This window comes from Equus asinus, chromosome 27, assembly GCF_041296235.1.
Source record: "Equus asinus isolate D_3611 breed Donkey chromosome 27, EquAss-T2T_v2, whole genome shotgun sequence".
In the NCBI taxonomy this organism is placed as follows: domain Eukaryota; kingdom Metazoa; phylum Chordata; class Mammalia; order Perissodactyla; family Equidae; genus Equus; species Equus asinus.
In genome coordinates, this window is record NC_091816.1 from 15468765 (window position 1) to 15485739 (window position 16975).

General features: G+C 40.4%; 1 long non-coding RNA gene across 1 annotated transcript in view; it reads left to right on the forward strand.

Annotated features, from left to right (window-relative positions):
- Positions 1–4635, forward strand: part of LOC123281389 (uncharacterized) — a 52862-nt gene extending 48227 nt beyond the window's left edge. The window contains exon 3 of the long non-coding RNA XR_011498767.1: positions 394–4635. This is a non-coding gene — a long non-coding RNA (uncharacterized lncRNA). The remainder of the gene's footprint in view (positions 1–393) is intronic.
- The last annotated feature ends 12340 nt before the right edge of the window (positions 4636–16975 follow it).

The following is a 16975-nucleotide window of genomic DNA, read 5'->3' on the forward strand; positions in this document are numbered from 1 at the left end:
TGTCAAACCAATTTAAAATAAGTAGGGGATCAGGGAAGAGACACTGAAAATGTTAAACCAGGTATTAATACCTTCATTATTCCTTAATTTTCCAGAAAACAACAGGTTTCTCATGCCTTGCTTAAAAATTTACTCAGACCCTCTATTCTCTGAGTTGCTTAAACCACTCTACAGTGTTTTCTCTTGGCACCAAAATATGTTTATATAATTCAAACCTCCAGTCTGTTCAGATCTTGTTGAAACTTGTGATGCTTTGCTAGCTGCTAGCGGAGCACACGCATTTTTAGAGTTTGGGCCATAGACTTAAGCCACGTGTGACTAGATGTTTGCCTGATCAGTTTCTGTCACCTTGTCAACAAGTTACTGGAGGAGGTGTTCCTTTTTGTTTTGCAGGAATGTGCCCCAAAATGGGCTTAATGACCTTGAGTCCTGATTTTCTTGGATTTGCAGTGGCTCTTTGATGGCAACTCTGAGAATAAGCCAGATGCTGTCCAGATACTAACATCAGCAGTTGGGAACCAAGGAGCTCATCTCCTGTTTCATCAAATAAAAACATAACACAGATGCATTTTATTAATTGGGCATGAAGGACAGACATTGGATCCATAGGCCCACTGGTTTTTAAAACAGGCCAAAAAAAGTAATCCAGACTGTACTCAGGGGCTCTCAGAATCAGGTGTCCAGACTAAGTGATGATGTCCTCAAGCCTGACCCTTTCTGCAGCCTCCTCTTCTGTTTCTACTGGTCTTTGGAACTGTGCTTTGTGTGAGCTAATTAGTTAAAAAAAAAAAAAATTTTCGTTGCTTACATTTTGAGCTATTTCAGTGATAAAGGTCCAGAGGCAACATAACAGACGTCTGTGCAAGCAACATCAAGATTGAACAAATGTTAAAAATTTAGATTCTGTCTTTTGGGGAGAGAACATATTGTGGACAAAGTCAGGGCTCTAGGCCTGTGGTCGACTTGCCCTCGGTTATACCCAAAGACCCACACTCTTGTTTAGTTGCCTCCCTTTGAGTCACAGAGCCTGCGACTTGTTTCTGATTAATAGAATGTGGCAAAGGTGATGGGGTGTCACTCTCTGGATTAGATTACATTATATGGCAAAGGTTAAGGGATTTTGTGGGTGTCGTTATAGTCCCGGATCAGTTGAGTTTAAGTTTACTAAAGGAGATGATCCGGTTTGGGCCTAATCTAATCAGGAAGCCCCTTAAAAGAAGGTCTGGAGATCAGAGACTTGCAACAACAGAGAACCTTTCTCCTCATTGCTGGTTCTGAAAAAACAAGCTGCCGTGAGCTCTGCAGCTGCAAGGGGAGGAATCCTGCCAACCACTCAAGGGAGCTTGGAAGCAGACTCTTTTCTAGTCTAGCTTCTGAATGAGAACATGGTCTGATTGACACTTTAATTTCAGCCTGGTGAGACCCTGATCAGAGAACCCAGCTAAGCCCCACCTGGACTTCTAATCTACAGAAACTGTACACAGTAAATGGGTGTTGGTTTAAGCTGTTAAGTTCATGGTAATTGTTACTGTAGATAGAAAACTAATACAAGCCCTAATCTCATTCCTCTATCTCCTTCCCCATAGGTAACCATGTGACATGACGTTCAGCCTTACAAGAATGGAGGGAAATACCAATGAAAACAATGAGACGCCATTTCACACCCCTCCAACGGACAAAAATTTAAACGCCTGATAACCTCAAATGTTGGAGTAATGGGAAGTTTCATATACTGGAAATGGAAATGAAAATTGGTATAGCCATTTTGGAGAGAAATTGTATAAGGTTCTACATGACCTAGCGATTTCACTTTTAACATGTTTTTATACTTTTATGACATATATTGTACACAGGTTTTAATACATATTATCCATGAACAATATTGGGTATTTTTGTGTGTTTTAAATTTTACATAAATAGCATACTTTTGGAACTTGATTTTTTATTCACTATTATGTTATCCAGATTCATCTATTTTTGATACATACAAATTATTCTTTTTTTGTTTTTTTGTGTTTTTTTTTGGTGAGGAAGATTGTCCCTGAGCTAACATCTGTGCCAATCTTCTCTATTTTTTTGTATATGAGAGGCCACCACAGCGTGGCTTGATGAGCAGTATGTAAGTCTGCATCTGGGATCTGAACCCATGAACCCCAGACCACCAAAGCAGAGCACGTGAACTTAACCACTATGCTACCACCTGGCCCAGATTATTCTTTTTAACTCAGTAAATATTTCATTACCTTCCAATACCACAGTTTATCTACCCCCAAACTTTACTAGAGTGAACATATCTGTAATTATGTTGGGGAAGTTTCTCTAGAGAATATGCTTAGAAATGAAATCGCTGGGTCAAACAGGCATTATAAAATTTCTCTCTGAAATGGCTATAGCAATTTTCACTCCCACTTCTAGTATATGAAACTTCTCATTACCCCAACATTTGGGGTTGTCAGGCATTTTATTTTCTGCCAAGGTGAAGGGTGTGAAATGGCATCTCCTTGCCTTAACTGGTATTTCCCTCATTCTCATGAGGCTGAGCATCACCCCATATGTTTTTGTTCATTCCAGTTTCTTCTTTACTGATTGCCTGTTCGTGTCTTTCACCCATTTTCCTATAGGGTAGTTATTATTTTCCTCGCTGACTTAGGGGACGTGTTTATATATTCTGGCTCTCAATCTTTCACCAGTGAAATGCACTGCAGATATCTTACTCCAGTTAGTTCCCTTTCAGAAAACATATTTATGGGGAAGCTGGGTTATCTCAGCTGCAAAGTGTGGATGGTACAGTGGAACTCACAGATACATGAAATAATGTACACGCAAGCCCCTGCTCCAGTGCCAGGCACAGTTTAGGTGTTGAGTAACTATGAGTTTCCTTCATCTCCCTTTTAAAGACCTTCCTGACCCAGTAATAGGGCAGTGGCTAAGAGAATGGGCTCTGGACTTGGTTGGACTGAAGTCTTACTGAGTCCTACTGGCTCACCCTGTGCTCTTGGGCCACTCTGCTTTGAGCTCTGTAAGCCTCAATTTGCTCCTTTGTAAAATAGAAATCATAATGCTTGCTTTCTAGAGCCATTTGGAATAAAGCTCCAGCTGGCACGGTGTCTATAACACAGTGAGCCCTCGAAACAATGGTAGTTCCCATTATGTCATCATTATTGTTAGAAAAGATGAGAACTGCAAAGAATAACAAAGTGAACTAGAATGTGATAAAGTCTCTCTAAAAGATGTACTAGCTAACTAGTATCAGAAGGCAGAGGAGAAGGAGAGATTACATCTAGCCAGGGGCTGGTGGAGACTCAGGGAAGGCCAGAGGAAATGCCATTTAAATGCAGCTTGGAAGAAGGGTGGGTGGAATACAAATAGACAAAACTGAAAGAGAAGGAAAATTTTGCAAATAAAATTTTTAAAATGTGGGGGTATTAAGCAACGCAAACAAACAAACAAAACCCCTCGTATTCCAGCTGTGCGAAAGTGTGGGATAACGTGAGAGGGTGCTGGAGACAAGCTGGAAAGGAATGTTGAGACCAGATCACAGAAGCTCTTAGACGGCTTGGGACTTTGAAGTCAGATAGTGATGAAATAGCATTTAATCTTTGAAGATATCAAAGCACATTTTGCACTAAATAGTATCCCATGCCCTGAAAAGGACCTTCTCTGTGCAATGATGGAGTGCTTTTGGCTATGAAATAACGTTTGTCACAGGCGTCAGTGAATGACTTACCCAGAGGTGGGAGTGGGGAGGACTGAGGGACTGTGCACGTGATGGACGTAAAGGAAGCCAGCAGGTATGTCAGGGCGCAGGGCGGTGGGTCAACGGCACTATGGGATCCAGCTTGAAGCTGCTCAATCACTACCATCCCGTACTAGGGATCAACAGAGGATGAATTTTTTCTCCCTTAGATGGGATCAGTTCCTAAATATGACCCAGAAAAGGCAAAAAAGTAAGTACATAGCCTTCCTCATAGGCATTCCTTACAGATCCATGTAATAGTTTGAGCCATGTTAAAAAAAAATTGGATGCAACACAATTCTTTCAGAAAATTTTGTTTTAGACAGAATGTGTACCACTTATTATCTGCCTAAGTCATAGAATTTGGTTATACCAAAATATATTGGATTTACAATTATCTTTGTTTCTATGTTTTGTCTAGACTTTTCTCCTAATTTACCACCACATGATCAATTAACTTTAAAAGATGCTTTCGTCTAACTTGTGTGAGGAATCTAAAATAGTCAAACTTGTAGAAGCAGAGAGTAGACTGATGGTTGATAGGCACTGGTGGAGGGGGATGGAAAAGGGAGGTATTAGTCAAAAGGTACAAAGTCTCAATTATACAAGATAAATAAATCTTAGAAATCTACTGTCCAGCATAGAGCCTATAGTTAACAATACTGTCTTGTACACTTAAAAATTTGCTGAGTGGGTAGGTATGTTAAACATTTTTATCGCAAAAAATAATAATAACAAATAAAGAGGGTAAGTGGAAACTTTTGGAGGAGATGGATATGTTTATGGCACAGATCGTGGCAATGGTTTCACAGGTATATACTTATTTCCAAACTCATCAAGTCATACATTAAATATGTACAGCTTTTTATATGTCAATAATACATTAATAAAGCGGTTTAAAAAATGCTTTGGTCTTGTATTATTGTTTTCCTAACGACCGAACATTGCAGAATCTATTTACTCATAAGAGAACTGACTTTCAAAAGATAACTAGATACAGCTGCAAAACTCAATGCATCCAAATTATGAGTCTGAGGTTAGAACTGTTTCTATTTTTTAAGCAAGTTCTAGGCTTCAGCATGGTGAATGCTTCCTCTCAAACAGAAAATGGTGAGTAATTCTTCTAGTAAAACCAGAAATGAATCAAGCCACAAGAAATTTCCATCACTTGACCTCTATCCACCCACTGTAAAAAAATCCAAAGACATTTCTAGAGGAAAAACGGAGAGTGTTTACCGTGAACTTACCATCTTGCTGACCCTCTTGGTCCAAAATGATTCTGCTGGTGTTGGCTGTCCAGTGGGCCCGGATAGAGCTGAAATGATCTTTGTGAGACCAGCAATTTTCCCCCACTTTCTAACAGGCCTTTTGTAGCATCTGGCAAGAAGTAAGCAAACAGCAGGTGTATTCACCATTGTCTATTTTTGGGAACCATTTCTTAAGCATTCTAATCTTTTTTTTCATCTTAATCTAATTGGTAGAAAACACGAGAAGCTTTTTGAAACAAGCTTATTGTAATGAAAGTTTGTCTGAGACTTTATAAACACAGTGTTTAATTACTCAGAACACTTCATCCTTGTTTAAGCCAGAAAATATAGGAAAAAAGTATGAGAGAGGAGTTGATAGTTAGTTTTTAAATCTTCGCTTCAAAAGACATTTTAGCTGATTTTTCTTTATTAAAAAGTTATCTCTATTTCATATAAAGGGAAATCGGTCTCTGAGAAGGTCCCTGACTCCTAATAGTGCAGATGTGATGGTGGTTCTGACGAGAAACTCGAGCTTGTGATTCTTCATTGTCTATATTTGTTATCTGTCAGATCATGCTTCGCAAATGACGCTTGAAATACTATTTTTCATCAAGAGAGTTTTCTTTGTTAATAAATTAAGTGAGGCAATTTTTTATATTCCTATCAATTTTCTGTAATTTTCCCTAAGTAGCTGCTCCAGATGGCGTGTTGGAGACCGGAACGCAGGGTATTAAATGCTTTCAGGATATACTGCCATCTCTAATAATACTTTCTTCCTGATAACATGGCCAACCTTTTTCTTCCTAATACTTATCAAATTAACCAAAAAGGGACCTGCCAGAAGGAAAATTCCTATTTCCTCTTTGAGAAGGAAAATTCCTATTTTCCCTTCAGAATTAGAGGTTTTTTTATGTGGACTTCGGCACCTGCAAAGCTGGGGCAGAAACACAGCTCACACTAGTGAGCAATTTGGCCTCGTTGGTAAATAAAACATATACCCTTCTAATCAGTTTCATTTAAAATTAAACACAAATTATGTTCCAAGTACGGTTAAAGGCATTGTTTTGGCAAAGTAACTTCACAGGCTGAGTCACTGAGGTTGTACGATACTGTTCCAGGTGGTACAAAGTAAACATCTAGGCTCAGAACTCTCCTCTCCTGTTTGGTTTTGTTTTGTTTTTTCTTCCTTTGGTCCAAGTTCTAAGAATTCAGTTGGGCACAGGACTCTATTTAAAAGGTAAGTTTTCTACTCAGATATGACATATAGGCATGTCCCTGTTATCATTTTCTGAAAGTTATGGAAATGAAATGGCTGATACTGTTGGCCCAGCATGGGCAGAGGTGCAGAAAGTCTTCTTCGATTAGCTTGTGCAAAACTTCCCTAACACTTTCTCTTGTTTTCATGATATTCAGCACTCTTAACATCACGCCCTCAAAAAAATGGAAAAGAAGCTTATTGATTGGGTACGATCAACAAAGAAGGAAATGGAGCCCATTGCTCTCCCCTAGCCTCCCATCCTGGGCCATGGGCAGCACACTCTTCAGTGCTGGCAGCAGGAGCTAGTGACAGATGGGAAGTTAATAACCACTCTTGGAACATGACTTGGCTGTGTTCAGGCCCTGTTTTCAGTTTCTTGGCTGCTTACTTTAATGGAAGTCATTGAGACTGGGTTGGGTCTAAAAGTATCATGTGACTCAGCAAGGTATGCATGGCATCGGCTTTTGTCTGTGACCAGATAAGACTTTTTATAGACTTCCCCCTTCCCCGACTCTGGGAGGGGGACGAAACAAAACAAACCTCTAGTGTAGTTTACACTTAGTCCAACCTAAAAAATAAAACAATCCTATTGGATAAAAAATTTCTCATTTGAATAAAAATGTTCTGTCTCTCAGATCACTCCCTCTGTCTCTGCCTTCTCCCTAAGATGGTGCAGTTGGCATAGAAGGTGGTAAGGGGTGGCCACAGAACCTCGTGAGTTTGGGGGGAAAAGGGTACTCTGGTCTCGTGTTGAATTTGGAGCATGTTCTGGCAACATCTGCTGGTCTCTAGAGTGATGTTGCTTAGTCAACTACTTCCAAACCTGCTATTTTGGGCTGATGAACGCATGGGTCTTTCTTTCGGGTAACGCTTCTGGGCAGCACAAGTCAACTCTCACAGGCTGGCTCTGCTTCTCCTCATCTCCCACCTCCTGCTGACTTCTGAGTCTCTGTTTCATCCTCCACGTGGTCACCTGGCCAGAGAGTCTGCCCTTAGCCTCTGTTGTGGGTCACTTTCCCATATCCTAGCAGCCCCATGGCAGGTTCACCGGCCCTCAACACAGAGTCCTTATCTCACGGGAAGGAGAGTAGCCTGGGAAGCTACACTTCAAGCCATTTCTCTACTTGACTACATTGCATCTTCAAATTTACTTGGATGGACTGTTCCTCCTCTGGGATGTGGCTACGTATGAGGTGTCCTCCTCCCTGAGTCCCAAACAAGCAACACGACGAGTCCATGCGCTCAACTTCTATAATAGATTTCAGAGGGAGGAATCAGGGCACTTCCGTCTCCCCATCTCGCTCTCCTCTCTCTCTCTCTCTCTCACTCTCTCCCTAAGTCCTTTATATAATCGTCTCAGGGCTGGAAAAGGGCAGCTTTCTCTCCTCTTCTGTTCTGTCTGCCCCTAAGCTCAAACTCCAAGCTAAAGAAAAAGATAAGTGAATTCAGCTAATCCTTTCTTGTGACAAAGCATTGCCTGAAAGGTTTTTGTTTTGCTTCATTTAAACCATATTTCTAATGTTTTTTAAAGCTCTAAATGTTTTGTTTCACTTAAACTAAACTAAACCATAGTTTAAATGACAGAAACTGAACATTATCGGTCATTTTGTTGTTGCTGTTAGTTTTGTTTTGTATTCTTTTTATAGAAGTGGTAATCTCCTGCCTTCGGGCGGATGGGTACCCTGAGGGTCGGAGGACCAAGGCCACGTATTAGGAAATTCAGAAGTTAAAAAAGCACAGACATAATTGTCAAATTATTTCCCCCATCGCATTTGAACTACCCCAAATCTTCACAGAAATTTAGCAGAATAGGTGTAACTTTTGATGCTGTTCTCTAGATGAGGAAACTAAGCTTTACCTAAACAGATTTCACACTGCATCTAGCTGCAGAGCCCACCCTCCTTTCCTGCGTATCATGCTGCCTCTGTTGAAAAGCCGGAAGTTCAGATAGAGATCAAGAGCCAAGAGTGGAGCTCAGAAAGGAACCTTGCAAATGGCATCATCCACGCCCACTCACAAGTCAGGGAACAGAGCAGAGACAAATATGGCTCCCGTCACTACCACACCAGGCGATCTTGGATATCTAACTGTTCAAGTAAATGCCGGGCCATTCAGTATTTACTGAAATGTGTCATTCAGTAGAAAAAAAGATCCGGTGCATCTGATTGCTGTTTAATGATAAAAACAGAATCAACGCCTGACTTCATCAAAAAGGAGCAGGCTGTGAGGCACCTTGCCTGAATTCTTGATATCATCTGGGAAGCTCATAAATCATTCCATCGTCTTGTGAGGAGAGGAAGAGCAGATTCTGCTATTTCACCCTCCGGATCCCATGCTCTCTAAGTCTCCACTCTTCAGGCGGATGTCACACGATTTGAGTTCAGAGAATTTAAAGCTTAATGGGCTATTATTTGATAACTAAATAATTTGTTTCAAGCTTGCTTTATTTAAGCTTATAAACACATTGCTTTGTTTTCAGTTGCAGTTTACTCCGTGTAAATTTTCTTTCCCTACTTATTTTCACTTGATTTTATAAGGAATGCTCACAATCATTTGTGATTCCAAGAAGAGTGAGCTCTAACCCTTGGGCAGAGTGAAGAGGCCATCTCTCTGCGGGTGTGTCCTCAACGAGGATGTTAGAACCTGAATAGGGTAGGAAGGACCTCCTTAGAAATGAGTGGCCTGGTGTGTGGGGTCGGAGCCTAGACTGGGTGAAGAGGGTGTCTCTGCAGAGAGCAGAGGCAGCCTGGAGAATGAAAGCCCTAAGAGCACCAGCAGGGGTTCCATGGAGGAGGCAGAGGTGGCAGCCAAACCTTGGGGTGTTGGAGCCGAGGTGTGGTGGGAAAAGCATTTACATGGGACAGTGGGCGGTGACAGCAATCAGAGATCATTCACATGCTGGAGAATTGATCAAATAAGCAGATGTACAAAGAATAATGGGAGACAGATTTCTCACTCATGAAATGAACCTAGCGGTGTTGGGTTGGAATTGGTAGTATGAACATATGGTTTTTCAACATAGAGAGGTAGAAAGGAAATATAAACAGATTTAAATGTACACACAGACATATATATTTTGCCTGACTGTCCAGTGAGGAGGTCTGAGCACAGTGACGATCCATAAACAGTGAGCAGCACGCCTAGCCCTCCGATCTGGTTTTCTCAACACCACTCTTCACAAAAAGGAACCAGCTTCCTTGGAGGACTGACCGATTCCGGGCCTGGGGCAGAGAAAGTACAAGGTGGGACAGGAAAACCTTTCTTGCATCAGAAACTAAGAAAGTGCTCAAAGAATGATGGGGACATGTCCAAGAAACACAGGGCCAGGTTGAAGGGGCTCCCACTGGCCGAGTCTGAGACAATTTGTGCTTTAGAGTAAACAATAATACTAGGAGATTATAACCTATTGAATAAAATAGAAAACCATCAGTCCATACTGATATAAATAAATGAGTAAATAAATTACAAGTTTGATGAGAAATCCCTCTGCGCAAAATTTGATTACAAAGAGAAGAGGAGTAACTTTGCATTGGAGAAGGCTGGCAGTCCATAGCCAGGGATCAAAGTGAGCATCACCAGAACAGGACCAATGGAAATAACGTGCCACCCATCGTGTGCAATGAGAAGACCACAGCATCATGTCTGTGATGCTCCTGCCAAAGATGCATAACCTGAGTCTGATCCTGAGAAAGCAACAGATGACCCTAAACTGAGGGACATTTTACAAAATAACTTACTTAGAGTCTTTAAAAGTGCCAAGGTCATGAAAGTCTGAGCAACAGTTCTGGAGGGAAGGAGAATGACAAGACTGAAAGCTAAATCCATTATGTGGCTCTGAACTGGATCCACTTGCTGTAAAGGACGTTATTGGAACAATTAGCAAGGTGGAGATCTGGGGATCAGATGGTAATTATACATCAAGGTTAATTTTCTGATTTTGGTGGCTATATTGTGGTTGTGTGGGAGACTGTCCTTGTTTGTAAGAAATGCATGTTAAAGTTTTCTGCCCTTATGGGGTATCACGTTGGTAACTTACTCTCAATGATTCAGAAAGAAAGTCTTTATAGTTTCCTGATAACTTTTCGGTAAAAAAAGAATCCTTAATAGCATATTAGATAACAAATAAATGTGTGAATAATTAAAGCAAAGATATTTAATGGAAACTTTAGACACAGACCCTGGCATATTTATTTCTATAGCTACCATAGATGGTTAGACAAAACTGGCCCACTGTGCTAGTTTAATCTGAAGCAGAAAAATGTAATTGGTGTGAAGTTTTAGGTCACCTTTCACTGAATTATTATGATTATCATGATTACTTTTAAATTTAAAATAATTGCAAATGTATGGAAAAGTTGTAAGAATAGTACAAAGAACTTCCATAAACCTTTAAACTTCACCTAAACTCAACATGTATTAACATTTTACCATATTTGATTTTTCACCTCTTTCTCTGTGTTTTCTGAGCTATCTGATGATAAGTTGCAGACATTAAGCCCCTTTCCTCTTAAATGCTTCTGCCTCTGTTTCTAAGAACAAGGATATTCTCTTACATGACCACTGTACAAGAATCAAATTCAGGAAATGTAGCATTGATACAATATATATGGCCCATATTTTAATTTTGTCCACTATCCCAATAATTTCCTTCACATCCTGGTGCAGGATCTGATCCAGGTTTGTACATTACATCCAGATACCATGTCCCTTTAAGCTGGACCAGTTCCTCAGATTTTCTTTGTCTCTCATGATACTGAGAGTTGTTTTGTAAATATCCCTCTGTGCGGGTCTGATGTTTTTCTCTGGATTTTTGTCCCTCTACCTCCTCCTCTTTTCTGAGCCAGTTTTCCCATGTGTATAGCTGGCTCTTCTTTTTCTGCCTTATTAAATTCCACCAAATCCCAGAAATAGACACTTGTTTTGATGGGTGGATTGTTTACAACACAAGCTTCTAATTTTTTTTTACTTTACTGGGTAAACTGTGGATCAATACCTGAATAATCTTAATAATTTAGAATTATATAAGGACAACAAATGGATTAGTTTAGAGAATTACAGAAGAACTAAATTCACAGCTGGAATGAACGATTTACCATTGACTAAACAATTAAGAATAACCCTACACAGCAAAATACAAATCGTGGACTTACAAACCATCATAGCCGCAGTGTGAGCCTGGCATTGCTTAGAAACTGCATCTTTATAAAGCGGCTATAGAACACTTAGCTTGCAGGAATAAAGGTACTGTTTCTGTTCGGCGCGGGCCTCCCTTCATCAGGCCAGCTGGCTGCTGAGCTCTCACACTGGTTCCCTCCCTAATAATAGCACACTGTTGTGTTGTAAGGAGACTTGTGAGTACATGAAGTGAGAAGGTAGAGAACTAACTATAAAAGATGAAACAACCCAAGAGCAAAGAGGTTGTTAAGTGTGCTTAATTTCAGGGAAGGTGGGGCTGGGATGGGCTAGAAAACAATGGGTAGAAGGATTATGCTAAATATAGAAACAGATCTCCACGAAACACACAGGAATATAATGCGCTAATTATGTAACAAAACATCCACCTCATTTAGCAGTATTATAACCTCAGGATTCTCACAGCCACAGTATTTTCATCCCTGCCAATATGGGTAACTGTTAGCTTATAAACCGTGAACATGGTAACGTACGATTTAATATTGAGAGTACTGTCCAGCTGGAAGACTGTTACCCTAATCATAAGCATATTTTTGCTGGGTATTTTGATAAATTATATTATGCAAAAACTAAGCAATATTAATACTCATATCCTTCTACTGAAACAACCCCCCTCCAAAAGGGAAAGATTGTTTATAAATGTTAAAGCAAGCATTTAATGAGTTTATATTACTTATGAGTTTTTTTAAAGTACTCTCCTAAGAATGATGGTATTTTGTTTTAATCTGTTTCAGATGCAAAATAGAAGACTTACCAGATATTAGTTGGCCCTGCTTCACTCTAACTTCCGAGTCCATGCTGCCACCTGGTGTTCACTGAGTGCCTCCAGCTTTTAGGCAAATGAGTTTGGTATTTGCTGCTGCCTGCTGGACATTTCAAGGGGAAGCTCTCCTCACTGCAGCCTCCTCACGCCTACCTGTAGACGCCTCATCTTCTCATCCCTTTTCTATTCCTGCTACTGTTCCCAACCTTTTGTCCAATGGCTGACATAGACAGCGCCTGACCTGTTAGTTGGATGAATGAATGATGCTTGTCACCAGACTGGAAAACATGAAGCCAATTTTAGTTCTCTCTTTGCTCCCCACCGAATGGCCAAAGCTCTTTACCCATTGCCATCCCTTAGTGAGATCTTTACAGTCTCATGTTTGGATCAGTTCTCACTTATGTGTCTCTTCTTCCAACTGAAATTGAAATTTCCCTTCCTCTTCTTTCTGCCAGTATCTCAACTTTCCTTGAATGCCTGTAGCCCTTGCTTTCTGCACCAGAGATGTATAAATAAGGTAGTCAAGTGGATAAGGCTCTAGAGACAGGAGATATAGGTATGGATTCTAACCATCACTTACAAACTGGGTGAATTATGGACAGTAATCTCCTTAAGACCTGTTTCTTCATCTACAAAGTCGGGGTAATAATCACCTCCTCCAGGTGTATATGTGGATGCATGTGAAGTGTGGGAGAGCAAGAGTGTTATTTTTAGATTGCTTCCACTTGAGTCACTGGCCAAGACAGAAGAATATTTCCTAAGGAAAGAACTGCTGTTTTGTTTAGAAAATATCTTGATATGTCTTCTGGGTCTGAAAGGCAAAGCTACTTTTCTCATCCTTCTCCCCCACAAGTATAGATCACGGAAAAGGACTGAATTCTAAGAGAGCTGATTGTCTCGGTTTAGTAGAATATTTGAAATCCAGATATTTATAGTCAGTCGAGGAAAGAGGATGTAAGGTCGAGGAGCCTGAAATTTGGAGAAAAGGAGGAATAGGTGGAAGAGGTCTTTGGAAAGAAGAAGAGAAAGTGTTAGATGTAAACTATTCAATCTTAGCTTGTTTTCTACTCTGTTCTGTACTTAATGCCCTTTACTTTTTTTCCTCTAACTTTCAGAATCGTTTGTTGCTATAATGCACGAGTGTGAGTGGTGTTTTAGAGAATGAGGAAGAAGGGAAGAGTTTCATGAGTGGGATAAAGCAGGCAGAAAGAGGACCAACATGCCAGTGGTCAGCTGAGAGGGGGCACTGAGCATCAGGGAGAAGGAATCTGGGCAGAGGAGGCAGGAGAATGCAACACTAACCACCCCACTCTCACTCCCTCATTCGAACACACTAGAAAGTCGCCAAGATATTGTGGAATGTGTCGGATTGTGTACATTATGAGGGATGGAGGCTCAGGGCATTCTGTTTCAATATTAAAGGAAAGGGACCCACAGAAAGCTGAAGGACTCGGGAGTGTGGGAGTTACATTTGAAAAGCACTTCACAGGATGCCTAAGACAGAGGAAACACTCCAACGGTGAGTGGGGAGAATACTAATTAGGCCACTATCCAGTGACTATCATTACCATTTACTCAGAGGTGAATCGTGTATGTAGGTGTTCTGTGATCTCCCTTAAAGCATTGAAACGAATTTCTCATTATCTCTTGTGCATGCTGGTACTTTGTCCTCACATGCCTTTCTCTCTAATACAGTGTAAACTCTGAAATCAGGGGCTGTAGCTGGGTCTTCTATACCTGCCCCAAAGCTCCTAGTTTGGTATCTTGTACAGAGTAAACTCTTAAAATATTTTTGATTGAGCCACCCCGATACGTGGCGCTAGCTCTTGACTTATGCGTTCTGTTGATGAACAGGGACAACATGGAGGATTTACCTTTAGATGTTCTCCAGATCTCAGATCCCTTCCCTGCCAGACCTTTAAGGAAGGGCTTCCCTGAGAGAAGCAGATGAGTTTAGATTACATTTCTTGTTGTTCTTCAAAATGCAGGCTGTGCTTGGGATGTTAAGGTATCTGTATCCTGGTCGCTTCACTGAAAACTGGGATCAGAGTGAAAATGTTAGCCCAAAAAGGCTCTAGCTTGGAGCCTATTTGAGAAAGTCCATGAGCAAAGGGCCTCATTAAACAACAAGAGCTCTGTGCAGCCATCCTGGAAGCAAGGCTCCCCGCTGCCCTGCTGGTGCTGGTGTGAGACCCAAGTGCGTTTACTCGTGGGGGTGTGGCTGAAATGGCCTCCATATAACAGATTGGTTTTTGCAATCCATGCTCATGAGAAGGTGGTTCGACTTACAGCTGGAGTCATCATCTGTGACACTGCTTCCTTATTTCTCACCTCACTCAAAGCCTTTGCTCCAGAAAAATCATCACTAACCCTCAGATGTAGGGACCAGAAAGAAGCAAGGGAGGGTGTAGGGAGAGATGCGTGGGGCTTTGATCCCTCTCACCTGGGAACACCTGAGAATCATTCGTTATTCACCGAAAGCTACAACTTAGGACCTCTCAAGTTATGTTCATTGTCTTATAATTGAATAACAAATTTATCATTACAAAATCAATGCTATAATGAGACTGTAGGAGAAATATTTACTGTATCTAAGCGCAGAGAAAAAAATAAGGAAGAAAACCCAAAAGCATGGTTTCCTGGGTTAATATCATCACAGATTTTTAAAATGTAAAATGAGAAGGATTGGATAAATACTTTTAAATTATGAGAAGTAACTTATAACACAAAATACGTAGATTAAGATCCAACACACATCTACTGTATTTACTGAATGCTTAATATGTGCACACATGATTGGAGCCTCGTTTCGTCCACAAGTTGCCCTACAATAGAGCCATGCTTTCCAAGGCAGAGTAGTGGATCACAAGAAGGATGGAAGATAGCTTTAGGCTCTGCATTGAGACAGCAAATAGCACAGGCAATAAGGCAATATTGGCAAACATCCTGAAACAGAACAGAATGACTGAAGTTTGAAAACACTGATGTTGACCAAGGATTGTCAGCCTGTTTTATAGATGAGAAAAGATGCCCAGGACGATGATGCCATTTTCCCAAGGTTATATCGAGAAAGCAACAGAGATGCGCTTTGTATTTACTTCTCATTCTAAGATGAGTGCTGGCCTATCTTTCATTCCTTTTCCTTCTTTTTGTTCTTAGTTATTAATTATGAGCTATTTTAAAGCAGAAAAATAATGGAACAGACTTTATACCGACCATGAAAATTAAGGAAATGTTTATATTTTGCTGGATTTGCTTCGGCAATCTCTTTGCCTTCTTACAAGAAATAAACATTGCTGATATAGTCAGAGCACCACCCAGGTCTTTCCTTTCCCTTCCTCCCAGAGATAACCATTCTCCTGAAGTTGGAGCACATCATTTCCTTGTATTCTTCTTTTTTATTTATGTTTATCATATATGTATATAACAAGAAGCAATATAAATAGAGCCCCCAAAATTGAACCATGTAAAACATGCGGTCTTGTTACCATAAGGTTAGTAAAGGCAAGAGGAGGATTTGATAAGGAGGGCAGGTGCCAATGGCTGATGGTATTAAATCAGGGGCCAAGCTACCGCGAGGATTGCTCACACTACTGTTTACCTTTACAAACTTTTACAAATTGTATTTGTGCATATCCTCTTTCTACATTTAGAGGGGACTTACTGAAATGCTAAGTGTGCACATCTTCAGCTTACTTCAACTTATTGCCAAACTCTTCTCTACAGTTGTACCAATTTACACTTCTATCGGATGATAAGAGTTCTTGTTGCCCAGCCTCATCAGCAACACTTCACATTAACTTATATGTTACTTTTGGTGAATCTTATGGCTTTAATTACTAGTTTAAGTGCTGATTTCTAGTGGGATTGACTAGTTCATGTTTATTGACCATTTGGGTTTCTTTCTCTGTGAACTACTCCTCAAATACTTTGCCCACTCATATCGAGTTATTTGAATTTTCCTATTTATTAGTAGGACTTTTTTTAAAAAATGCTGAATACAAATACAGATACATTCCTTCATTCAACAAATATCTGTTGAACACATACTGTGGGCCTGAAATTATTCTGGGTGCCAGGAATGTAGCAGTAAATCACACAGAAAAAAAATCCTTACCCTCATAGTGCTCATGTTCTTGCAAGGAGAATCAAACAAGAAATAAAGTAAGGTTGTAAACTGTACAGCAGATTGGAAGGTGTTAATTCCTGCAGAGAACAACACTGCAAGGAAAGGAGATAGAGGATGTCAAGGTGGGAAGGTTGCAGTTTTAAACATGATGGCCAGTTAGGAGCTCATTGAAAAGATGACATTCTGACAAAGCTATGTGAGGAGGTGACTGGCAACCTATATAATCTGATGTTGGTTATTAGGTCGTACACAGCTTCTCCAAGCACATGCCTTGGCTTTCACTTTTGAGCATCTTTTCTCATCAGAAGGCTTAAATTTAAATCTTTTCTTTTATGGTTTGTACTTTGGAGGTCTTAAGAAATTCTTCCACCCCCGCAGTGTGGTAAACATGTTGTTCTATGTTTTCTTCTAAAAGCATCAGTTCTGCTTTTCACCTACAAGTTTTCAATCCATCTTGAATTTGTTTTTGTGGCCAGGATACAGCAGGAATCTAATTTAATTTTCTCTGTCTGGCTAGCACCATTTATTCAATGCTGTATCCTTTCTCAATTAATTTATATAATGTCCCCTCTGTCATTACAGACATTTACAGAGGGGGCATTAGAGTTCTGTTCCTCTGCCCTCTTTTCTGGGTACACATTTATTCCCA